This window comes from Arvicola amphibius, chromosome 12 (genome assembly GCF_903992535.2).
Source record: "Arvicola amphibius chromosome 12, mArvAmp1.2, whole genome shotgun sequence".
In the NCBI taxonomy this organism is placed as follows: Eukaryota; Metazoa; Chordata; class Mammalia; order Rodentia; family Cricetidae; genus Arvicola; species Arvicola amphibius.
The window spans coordinates 4,252,560-4,263,568 of NC_052058.2; positions in this window are offsets into that span (position 1 = coordinate 4,252,560).

Sequence of the window (11,009 nt, forward strand, 5' to 3'; positions counted from 1 at the left end):
GATCTTTGGAAAGGAAAAGCTCAGTGAACCGTGTCTACCTACTCCCAAGTCAGATTCCTGAAAATTATGTTTCTTCCACCTTTGAAGACAGATCCGTATTGAATCTCTTCTTGTGCTTGTTCTCACACCCACCGTGAAGAGTGTGTTTAGAACGCCCTTAGTCTTATGTGATTTGTCCACGTGGTGGACTCAGGATACCATGGGATATCTGTAGCCTAGTCTCCCAGACTCAGCTGGGCTGGGCAGCAAAGCTGAGCTGAGCTGCTCCGTGCTGCTTTGGGGACCCCATCTATCCCATAACCATCCTGACAAGCAACAGTCTAAGAGATACTGGTGTCCTCTCCCTTCAGCTGTCAGACTACTGAAACAAGGGACCCACCACCAATCCCCAAATTAAAATTTCCGCAGGAAATTCATGCTGGGAGAAAGGAAAAGCTGAAGCCCTGGTGATAGTGAGGGGTGGGGGAGGGGTGCCTTTTCCCTAGGAAGAGATCTGGCAACTCATCAGGCCACTTAACATGAGAGACCCCTGGAGCTGAGGCAGTGGTGCCTCAGCGATGAGTGTGGCCACATCTTGACCCCGACTGCGTAGCCCCACACACCTCTTCTCTAAACCTCGTGTCAGCTCCCTGAAGACTGGCTTGGGGCTGAAAGGACAGAAAAAGGAAGGTGATGAGGGTACCCTTCAGCGGGTCCTGCAGAGGAATGTCACTAAGGAAACGCCGTGTGCAGAGTAGAGCAAGAGGCTTATTGGCGGGGGGGAGAGGGGGGAGTGAAAGGCCATGTCAGGATGAGGACACGAGAGAGGCACACAGACAGACAGACAGACAGACACGGGAGAAACAAGAGGAAGAAGAGAGACAGAGGTAAGAAGAGGCAAGAGAGTGAGCTGTGCTGGTGCGCCCTTAAAGGATGCACATGTCACATAGCCGACCGCAGAGAGGCACCTAGTGACCGCTGCTGAGGCGGGAAATAAAGGGCATCACCGGGCCTTTCTGTCTGTTCCTCTTCCTAATCTGACTGAGTACCTCTCCTTTCTCTGCACCTCCCCCTTGTGTGTGTTGTGTGTGTATACATGTACATCAGTCCACGCATGTGTGTGATATATGCATGTATACATGTTCATCTGTCTATTATGTGTGTATGTTGTATGCATGTATACATGTTCATCTATTATGTGTGTATGTTTTATGCATGTATACATGTTCATCTGTCCATGCATGTGCTGTGCTGTATGCACATATATGTGTTCTTCTGTCCATGCATGTGTGTGCTGTATGCATGTATACATGTTCTTCTGTCCATGCATGTGTGTGCTGTATGCATGTATACATGTTCTTCTGTCCATGCATGTGTGTGCTGTATGCATGTATACATGTTCTTCTGTCCATGCATGTGTGTGCTGTATGCATGTATACATGTTCTTCTGTCCATGCATGTGTGTGCAGTATGCATGTATACATGTTCTTCTGTCCATATGTGTGATATATGCATGTAAACATGTTCATCTATGTATGTGTGTATGCTATATGCATGTATACATGTTCTTCTGTCCATGCATGTGTGCATGCTGTATGCATGTATACATGTTTATTAGTCTATGCATGTGTGTGTGTGTGTGTGCATATGAAGTCAGTGGGCAGTGCCAGGTTTTCCAGTGAACATGGAGTGAGCTTCGAGTATTACCAGGGAGACCAGAGTTCCCTTTAGGGGTTCATAGTCTCCATAATGAAAGAGTTTAAAAGGTGACCCAGAAAAGATGAAAGCAACCTTTTTTTTTTTTTTTTTTTGGTTTTTCGAGACAGGGTTTCTTTGGAGCTTTGGAGCCTGTCCTGGAACTAGCTCTTGTAGACCAGGCTGGCCTCGAACTCACAGAGATCCGCCTGCCTCTGCCTCCCGAGTGCTGGGATTAAAGGCATGCGCCACCACCGCCCGGCAGATGAAAGCAATCTTACTAGAGTTTAGGAGACACACAACAGGACTAGCATGCCGTGAGTCCTGGAAGCTGCTGGGAAGAGACAAGGAAGAGGAAGACTAGAAACTGAGGTTTGTAAGCTGCTGCATGGCCAAAGGAGAGGAAGGCTTCACAGAACCAGCAAGAACGTCCAGAGCATCTGGGAAAGACGGAGATGTAAAAAGACAGGAAACAGAAAGCCACATTTTCTGAACTAAGACCCTAAGCAGGCCTACAAGGCCTGCAAATGGCTGCAGAGTTGTAATCCCTGCGAGGAGGCCATGACGTTAACGGGTAATTATTCTGCCCATCTCCTTGGCATGGCTTTAGGTCATCAGCCTTCCTGGGTAGGGGAGGAGTAGATGGACTCCTGGCCAGATGATTGACAGGTCCCACTAGACCAACTCTTTGAAGGGGGAGAGAACAGCATGCCATATGTGAGTGGCTTCTGGGCCTTGACTTTAGCTCCTAGGGTAAGTGTCTGCTCTGTCTTACTAGTGGGGTGACTCTGTGTCCCCATTGCCTGCTCTAGGTAGGTATGAGGGTTTTAATGAGGCCACTAGTGTGCCCCACGGACACTGCTTTCCAGGCCTCTGTCCCGCTGTGCACTGGCAGGACAGGTGTCCATGATGGTTTCCAGACTCTCCTGTGAAAACAGTCAGTCATGGCGTGTAGGCCTCCTGAGCTCAGAGGACAGAAGATAAGGGAGCAGGCATTCCCTATGTCTCTGGATCCTCTGCTCTCCTTGAGCCCAGGAGTGTCTGACTAGGAGGTGAGCTAGGAGGTGAGGACGGGACTGTGCCCTGAAGGGCTATCTCACTTTTACTCCTTCCACACCTGTCCTACCTACTCCCTGCCCCAGGGGCCACACGTCCCCGGCAGAGGCAGGGGGTTCCCAGGGAGGATGAGGCAGCATTTTAGAGCCTGACTGTGTGGGACCATCACAGGGGCCTCTTCCAGCAGCCGCACCTGGCTTCTGAGATAGATACACAGGTTTGGGTTTTGGTTGGACTCTAGTGCAAGCCTTAAAAGCGATGCTCTTAGCGGACCCGCGAGCCTAAGCTGGCTGCTGTGGACCTCTCTTGCAGAACGTGCTACCTAATCCATGTCCTGCCTCTGCTCTGCTGCCCCTTACTCAGATCCCAGCATCCAGAGGTGGGACTGTCCTTCCTTCTTGGACACTAGGTGGCAGTAAGAAATACTTTTCTATCTGCACCCGGGGTGAGGTCTGTCTCTGAGGTGGGTGCTCGGTGCACCCAACACTTGTGCTTTGTGTCTTTGGTCAGGTGACTAACTTTCTGGGCTGAGATCTGCATCAGGACTGACCATCTGCATTTCTAGCCAGTTCCTAAGTAATGTGGCTACTACTCAGGTAGGGGCTGGGAGCCCCGCAGTCTCTCTTAGTCTGGAGTATCACAAGAAGAGGTACCCTGTTCTCTCCTTCAGGAATGCTCTCTGCCCACATCCCCTTTCTCTGGCAGCTCTCATCTCAGGATCCCAAGGGCACCCTCCATCTAAGGCCTCAGAGACCAAACAATCAACCTTTCTCCAGCACAGGAGGTCTCAATGGCAGGCAGACGCCATGGAGAGCGAACAGAAAAAAGAGAGGAGTAACTGGAGAAGGTCACAAAGCAGGAGTGGTATCCCAGACAGGATGGCCGGATAGCTGCCTCTAGCACTGAGTTCCTGAAATAGAGAGGCGGAAGCTCAGCAGACCAAGAGGCCCCTCTACCTCCTGGGCACCTTTCCCGGGCTCTGCACTGCAAACTGACCTCAAGAGCCTGACTCTGCTCTCACCTGCCATTTGGGCGGGAGAGCCTGGGCGGCCATGGGAACCATCTCTTGAAGATGAGGGTTACCTCTGGCACTAGAATGGAGGCATGGAGCAGAAAACCTACAACAGTGCCCCTAAGAAGAAAGGTGAAGCCAATGAAATCCAGGGCTCAGGTGGCACATACAGCAGCTACCCCACCTTCAGTGCATTGAAAGCCTCAATACCAGTGGTTCCTCTCTTGACAGTCTCTCCGTTGCCCTCACCAGAGTAAGCCCATCTCACGTCCACCATGGACTGTTTGCCTTCATTAAGTCCTTTACTCCTTCCCTCCATGGGAAAGGAAGTTGGAGGAGGAACTGTTAGCCTTGTTAGGCAGACGCTGGCTGTAGGGGAACCCGCCTGTGCTGTTCTCAAGGTCCTGCCCTGGAGCTCCCCAGTAGAGGAAGACGTTTGATCTTCACACCTTCACACCGTTAGTTCCCCAAACATGCCAGTAACTGGGTGACAGCTACCCTTGCACTGGGAAGACACACTGTGGGTTTGATTAGAATCAGGAGGCAGAATTTTTCTGATCCTGGGATAGTTTACTAAATCCAACGTTAGCAGATCATGGTGTGGATTCAGCAAGAACAGATCCTTCACCCTTTTAGGAGGTTGGACATACCAGTGTGGGGGTCTCGGGGTGAGCGGGTCCTTACTCATCTCTTTTCTTGACTGCAGCCCCTTCCTCCCTCCTCTTTAGCCTCTTGGTTCTAGGTTTATGCCAGCAGTTGAGTGCTGGTGACTTACCCATGTGCTGCTGGATCCTTAGTACCTAGTACAGCACCAGGCACATAGTAGGTGCTCAGGAAACATCCATGGAATCAGTAAACCAGGAAAACAGCTGGCTGGGATTGGCAGCAAACTGGTAGCCACTTGAGAGTCCTAATGCATTTAATGTTATTACCCTAGGGATGTTGTCTGGTCCCTGCCTTGTCTATCCTGAGGACAGTCTCTAGTAACCCCTATTATTTCCCTAAAACTCTATGGACCACGGTGTTAGTATCCAGACACACCTTGGTCCTACTGCCTGGCACCCCTCTGCATATGACAAGTAGTATTCCCAGACTGTATGCAGGTGCAAAGGTCCCTTTAAGAGATAGCCTCGACCCGCTCCTGATTCTCTCTCTCTCTCTCTCTCTCTCTCTCTCTCTCTCTCTCTCTCTCTCTCTCTCTCTCTCTCTCTTCCTGCCAAGGCAAGCAGGTCTCAGCCCCTCTCTTCCTCTCCTCCCTCCTCCTCCCCCTCCCTGTCAGCTATGTCTCCTCTGTCTCTGTCTCTGTCTGTCTCTGTCTCTCTCTCTCTCTCTCTCTCTCTCTCTCTCTCTCTCTCTCTCTCTCTCTCTTTCTCTCTTTGTCCCTTCCCTCCCTCTCCACTACCCTCCCAATACCTTCTTCTCAATAAACTCCACACTCTCTGTGGAGTTCTCTCTGTGCTGCATATTCTGTCACACACACACCCCCCACGGGTCTCACCTGACCCGCTAAGGTTCCAACTTGTGCCTTATCTTAACACACGGCTGACTGAGTCTTCTAGACCTCTGAGTCCCAAATTTTTTTTTTTGTTTTGTTTTTTGTTTTTTGTTTTTTGTTTTTTTGAGACAGGGTTTCTCTGTGGCTTTGGAGCCTGTCCTGGAACTGGCTCTTGTAGACCAGGCTGGTCTCGAACTCACAGAGATCCTCCCGAGTGCTGGGATTAAAGGCGTGCGCCACCACCGCCCGGCTCTGAGTCCCAAATTTAACTGCGTTCAGGACTAAGGAGTGTGAACCCAAGCCCTGACAATTCTGCTTTCATGGCGGGACTCCAGTCTCGATGTTGGTGAGTTAGTGGGTTGGTGGGTTGGTGGGACCCTCCCACACCCTGCTACTTCAGATGGTTCTGTTGTAAATCCCAAGTCTAGCGCTAGGGACCTGATCTTTTTCATAGTCCAAACCCCTGAGAGGAGAGAGGGCAAGGCCAGGATTGGGAAACTCCTTAGCGACCGAGCTGAGAACCCTACCCGCCCAGGAAGCCCTTGTCTCCGTACTCAGGGCATCTTTATTACCTGCTCAGAAAATGCCGCTGAAGACAATTGGCTTCAAGTCACATCCAGCGCCTCTGTGATCTGCGCAGAGGTTTTAGTTTTAATTCGGCTGAGAATGCTGCCTCCCTTGGGTCTTTGGTCTTCAGCTCCACACAGCCCTGATTTTACAGACACAGCTCTCGATTTGCTCAGTTTCCTGGGGGCACGTTGCCCCTGCCCCAATGTCTCCTGCTGCTGCCCCTCCTCAGCCTTGCTGGGTTGCTCCTGGCCTGCCTTCCTCCACCCCAACTGACCTTCTACCCACTTACTTTCCTCCTGTCCAGTCCTAGGCACCTCATCCCTATGCCCCCAAGCTGCTCTCAGACAAGATGTGGACATTCCTGACTTGCCCCACCTTTTCTGTCATAGCTGGTGAGCTCCCTCTGGCTCTGCCAAGAGAGTGCTAGCCCCAGGAGACCTCTCGCTCACAACTGGCAAGCAGCGTACTTGACTCATGGCTCTGGAACACAAACATGCTGTTTTAGTTTACGAAAGAAAGAAAGAAAGAAAGAAAGAAAGAAAGAAAGAAAGAACGAAAGAAAGAGAGAGGAAGAAAAAGAAAGAAAGAAAGAGAAAGAAAGAAAGAAAGAAAGACAGACAGACCAGCAACCAAAAACAAAACAAAAAACTAAACCAAAAAGCCCAAACTGATACACTGATGAAGGCTCCAGGAGAAAAAGGATCCAGGGCAGATAAGAAGATGGGGAGTGTTCAGTAAACAACCCCCCAACACCCCACTCCACCCCCAGACTGTGGTGAAGGCAGTTAGAGAGTTTGGACCCCTGTTAGACCCAGTAGAAACGGGACCACTGGAGTTTTTACACACGGTGTGGCGTGGAGTGTCGGTGCATAGGTGCAAGCTCACTAGGTGCACCTCCTGTCCCTGTGGGTAGTGGTTGTTTGGTTTCCATCTTCCAGGGTGAGGCCACTGTTGTCACTTAATGCCTGGTCTTCCTCCACCCTTCAGCCCTGGCTGCACACTTGCCTTTCAGAACTTGTCCTCCCCTTACCTACAGAACTTAAAGTCAGCCACAGAGATACTGCATCCTTTACTGCAGCAGTACAGGCAGAAGCCAAGGCACGGAGCCAGGTGAGGCACCTTCCCATGGAAGAATGGGTAAAGGGAATGCGGGGGGATGCACACATGGAGTTTTAGTCTGCTATACAGAAGACTGAAATTATGTCACTTGTGGGAAAATGGGTGCACTGGAGACCATTCTAGTTCACAGAATAGCTCAGAATCAGAATGGCCAATGTCTTTCTCTCGCTGGTGGATCCTGGATTTCATATGGATAAATAAAAGCCATCTTCTATGTGATAAAGAGTGGAAGTGGGGTAGTCTGGGGGAGAGGAGGGCACTGGGAAGACGGCAGGAAACAGGGTGGGATGTGATAGGGGAGAAGGGGAAGCACCTGGAAGGTGTTAGGAAGAGGAGTACGATGTGGTGGGGGGAAAGGGGGACCACTGGGAAGGCAGCAGGAAAGAAGGGGGATGTGGTGGGCCTGGTTACAGTATGCAACACACTGAGAAAGTCTTTAGACAACCCATAGTGTGTACAATAACTAGACACGAAAAACGTTTTTAATATTATTTTATGTGTGTGTTTTGCCTACACATAAGCCTGTGCACCACTTTTTTTTTTTTTTTGGTTTTTCGAGACAGGGTTTCCCTGTAGTTTCTAGAGCCTGTCCTGGAACTAGCTCTTGTAGACCAGGCTGGCCTCGAACTCAGAGATCCGCCTGCCTCTGCCTCCCGAGTGCTGGGATTAAAGGCGTGAGCCACCACCGCCCGGCCTGTGCACCACTTTTGTGCCTGGTCCCATGGAGGCCAGAAGAGGGCGTCAGAACCCCTGGAACTGGAACTATAGACCACTGTGAGCAGTGAGGGCTGAGGATGGAGTCTAGGTCCTCTGGAAGAACAGCCGATGATGCTCTTAACCACTCGTCCATTTTAAAGAACATCTTTAAAACCCTCTCTTTCAAGCACACGGTAGTAAAGCTGACAGTCAAGGACATTGACAGCACGAAGTCTTAACGACGAGACAGCTGGACATGAGAGGGTGTGCCTTCAGCATCTTGGAGCTAAGGCTGAGTGTGAGACAGTTCCTTACACAACTGCTTCCTGGTGCAGCATCTAGTTGGGATGTTTGGGAACTTGTGTGAGGTGGGTGCTGCTGGACCAGTTTTCAAAAGAGGAAACATTCATAGTCGCCTGAGCTTACTCGAAACAGACTTTGTGGAGGATGGTTCTGTCTGCCTTCAGGCTGGGGAAGCATTCTGAGCTCTTCTGAGGTGAACTGGGGCAGGTGGATGTTTGAGAGGCTAGGGGTATTCTGTGAATTTTTTCTTTTTGATGTTGATTCTTTCTACATAGCCCAGAGTGGCTCAGAATTCTCTGTCTTCCTGCAAGTGGGCACGGAGCCTACTACTAGCACAGAGTCGGGAGAGGCCAGCAGGCTCCTCACAGACGGCCATTGTAAGAGAAGGCTGTCGTCTAACAGTGGGTGACCCTCTTCCCTGCACAAACAGTAACTGTCATCCAAGAAAGTCTTATGTGTCTGCTCGTTCTAGCCAAATGTCCTCAAAGAACCTTATGATGCTGGACCCTAGGAAGGACCGATGCCAGGGCCCCAGATGCCTCCTGTAGGTTTCGGGGACCCAACTTCTGCCCTTGTTCTGGTCTCAGGTTTTTAGTTGCTGACTCTCTTTCATGCTCCCCCTCCTCCAGCAGCCACCACATGAGGGACAAGTTAGAGAAGCACACAGTGGGGTTAGTTTTGAGTTTGTTTTTCACTGCTGAGCACTGAACACAAGACCTCATGTATGACCAGAAACACAGCTCTTTGACAAAGATAGCATGGAAATGCCTGTGATTATTGTTTAAATCAATTTTTTCCTTTCTCTTGCTGCTAAAAAGAAAAAGGGGTGTACACTGGGCGGTGGCAAGTGCTCACTTTTAAGCCCAGCACTTGGGAGGCAGAGGCAGGCAGATCTTGGGGTTTGAGGTCCGCAAAGCAAGTTCCAGGACAGTCAGGAGCTAAACCCTGTCTCAAAAAAGAAAAGAGAAAAGAAGAAGAAGAAGAAGAAGAAGAAGAAGAAGAAGAAGAAGAAGAAGAAGAAGAAGAAGAAGAAGAAGAAGAAGAAGAAGGAGAAGAAGAAGAAGAGGAGGAGGAGAGAGAAAGGAAAGAAAGGAAGGAAAGAGAAAGAAAGAAAGAAAGAAAGAAAGAAAGAAAGAAAGAAAGAAAGAAAGAAAGAAAGAAAGAAAACCAGGCGGGGTGCCATGGAGATCCTGGAGATGGCTTTGTTGGTAAAGTGGATAAAATGCTCACTGTGGAAGCAGAGAACTAGGGTCAGATGTCCAGGAGCTGTGTGAAAATATTGTGAGCCGGCTATGGCGGCACCTGCCTTCAGTCCCAGGGAGGCAAAGGCATGCAGACTAATCGACACAACAGAGCCCCTCTCCAAAGAAAGATAAAACAAAGTAATGAAGCCTTGTGGTTGTGCAGGCCTGTAGCCCCAGTACTAGGCTAGTGGGGCAGGGACAAGGGGGTTGCAGGGGCTCACCATCAGCCTAGGTGAAGCAGTGAGTTCCAGGTTTGATGAGAGACCCTCAAAAAATAAGGTGGGGGCTAGAGAAATGGCTCAGTAGGTTAAGGTGCTTGTAGCTAAGCCTGAGGAAGGCGAGTTTGAAAGGTCAAAGGAAAATACAGAAATACGGGTGGACCTCTCGGCCTGGTGTTTCCTCCTGCTGTCTTAGACCAGTCTTGCCGAATCTCATGATTTACACAATATTAGTGTTGATATTGTATGAAAAAGTTGTTTCTCTAGTTCAGCACAGCGATTACTCCTTACATCTCAGCCAGTGCCCAGACCTTAGCTGAGTCCCAGCAGCCCAGTGCCATGCAGCTTGTCAGAGCAGCAGTGAACTCGGCGTGGGCTTGGTGACCAGCAGTGAACTCAGCATGGTCTACACTGGTTGACCAGCAGCGAACTCAGCGTGGTCTACACTGGGTGACCAGCAGTCAACTCAGCATGGTCTACACTGGGTGACCAGCAGTGAACTCAGCGTGGGCTACAACAGTTGACCAGCAGCGAACTCAGCGTGGGCTACACTGGGTGACCAGCAGTGAACTCAGCGTGGGCTACAACAGTTGACCAGCAGTAAACTCAGTGTGGTCTACACTGGGTGACCAGCAGTGAACTCAGCATGGTCTACACAGGTTGACCAGCAGTGAACTCAGCGTGGGCTACACCGGGTGACCACCTGCCCTGTTGGAACCAGGCCTCTGTGAGGCCCACTCCTTCTTAAGGCACTGAGGCCAGTCTGCACTACATTGTTCTCCTGACTTCGTTCTCCTGGCTTCAATTCCTGGGAATGTAGCTCCAATCCTCACACCATGTTTTCCTCATGTACCCAGCTGTCCCTGCATCTAAATTTTCCACTCATGAGTCTATCTTCCATATTCGAGTGGATCCCAACCTCTTTGGTATGAGTTCATCATAACTAATTACATCTCAGTGACAATATTTCCAGATCTCACATTCTGAGGTTTTGAAGGTTAGAACATCAGCACACAGAGTCATTGCAAAGACACATAAACTTCAGCCCACAACTGTGTGCATTTCCCTCCATGCGACCAGGGGGAGAAACTCCTCCAGTTTCTCCTGTGTGCCAGGCACCTCCTCCCACTCCACTAAGCTGCGTTCCCCTTCATATGCCCGTGACTTATCCCAAATGCTTATTCTTTTTTCTGGGTAACTACCGTCATTTCTCAGTCTTGACTAACAGACAGTGAGACATACTAGGCACAGATGTCTCCAAATCTGTGCGTCTAGTGTCTCAGACTCAGAATGAGGCCCAGCTCACACATACTAGGCTCTTTGGATGGGTTTTCTCATACTTTATGGCTTGTGTTGTGGAATATTATTTTAACTGTGTAAAGGTGTATTACATTCGCTTCTGCTGCTTTTGTTAATGATACAAAGATGTGTTATATTTGCTTGATTAAATAGAATTAACCTGAGGTCAGGAGGCTTGAGTCAGCAACCAGCTGACAGGAAGTGGTGGGGAGAAACTAAGTGGAGAAGGTGCCTTAGTGGGGGCCGAGCACAAAGAGGGCTCCTTTCTCCGGGAGACACAAGCAAGGAGAGAAGGTTAGCTGTTTGCTACTCAGCCTCTCTGA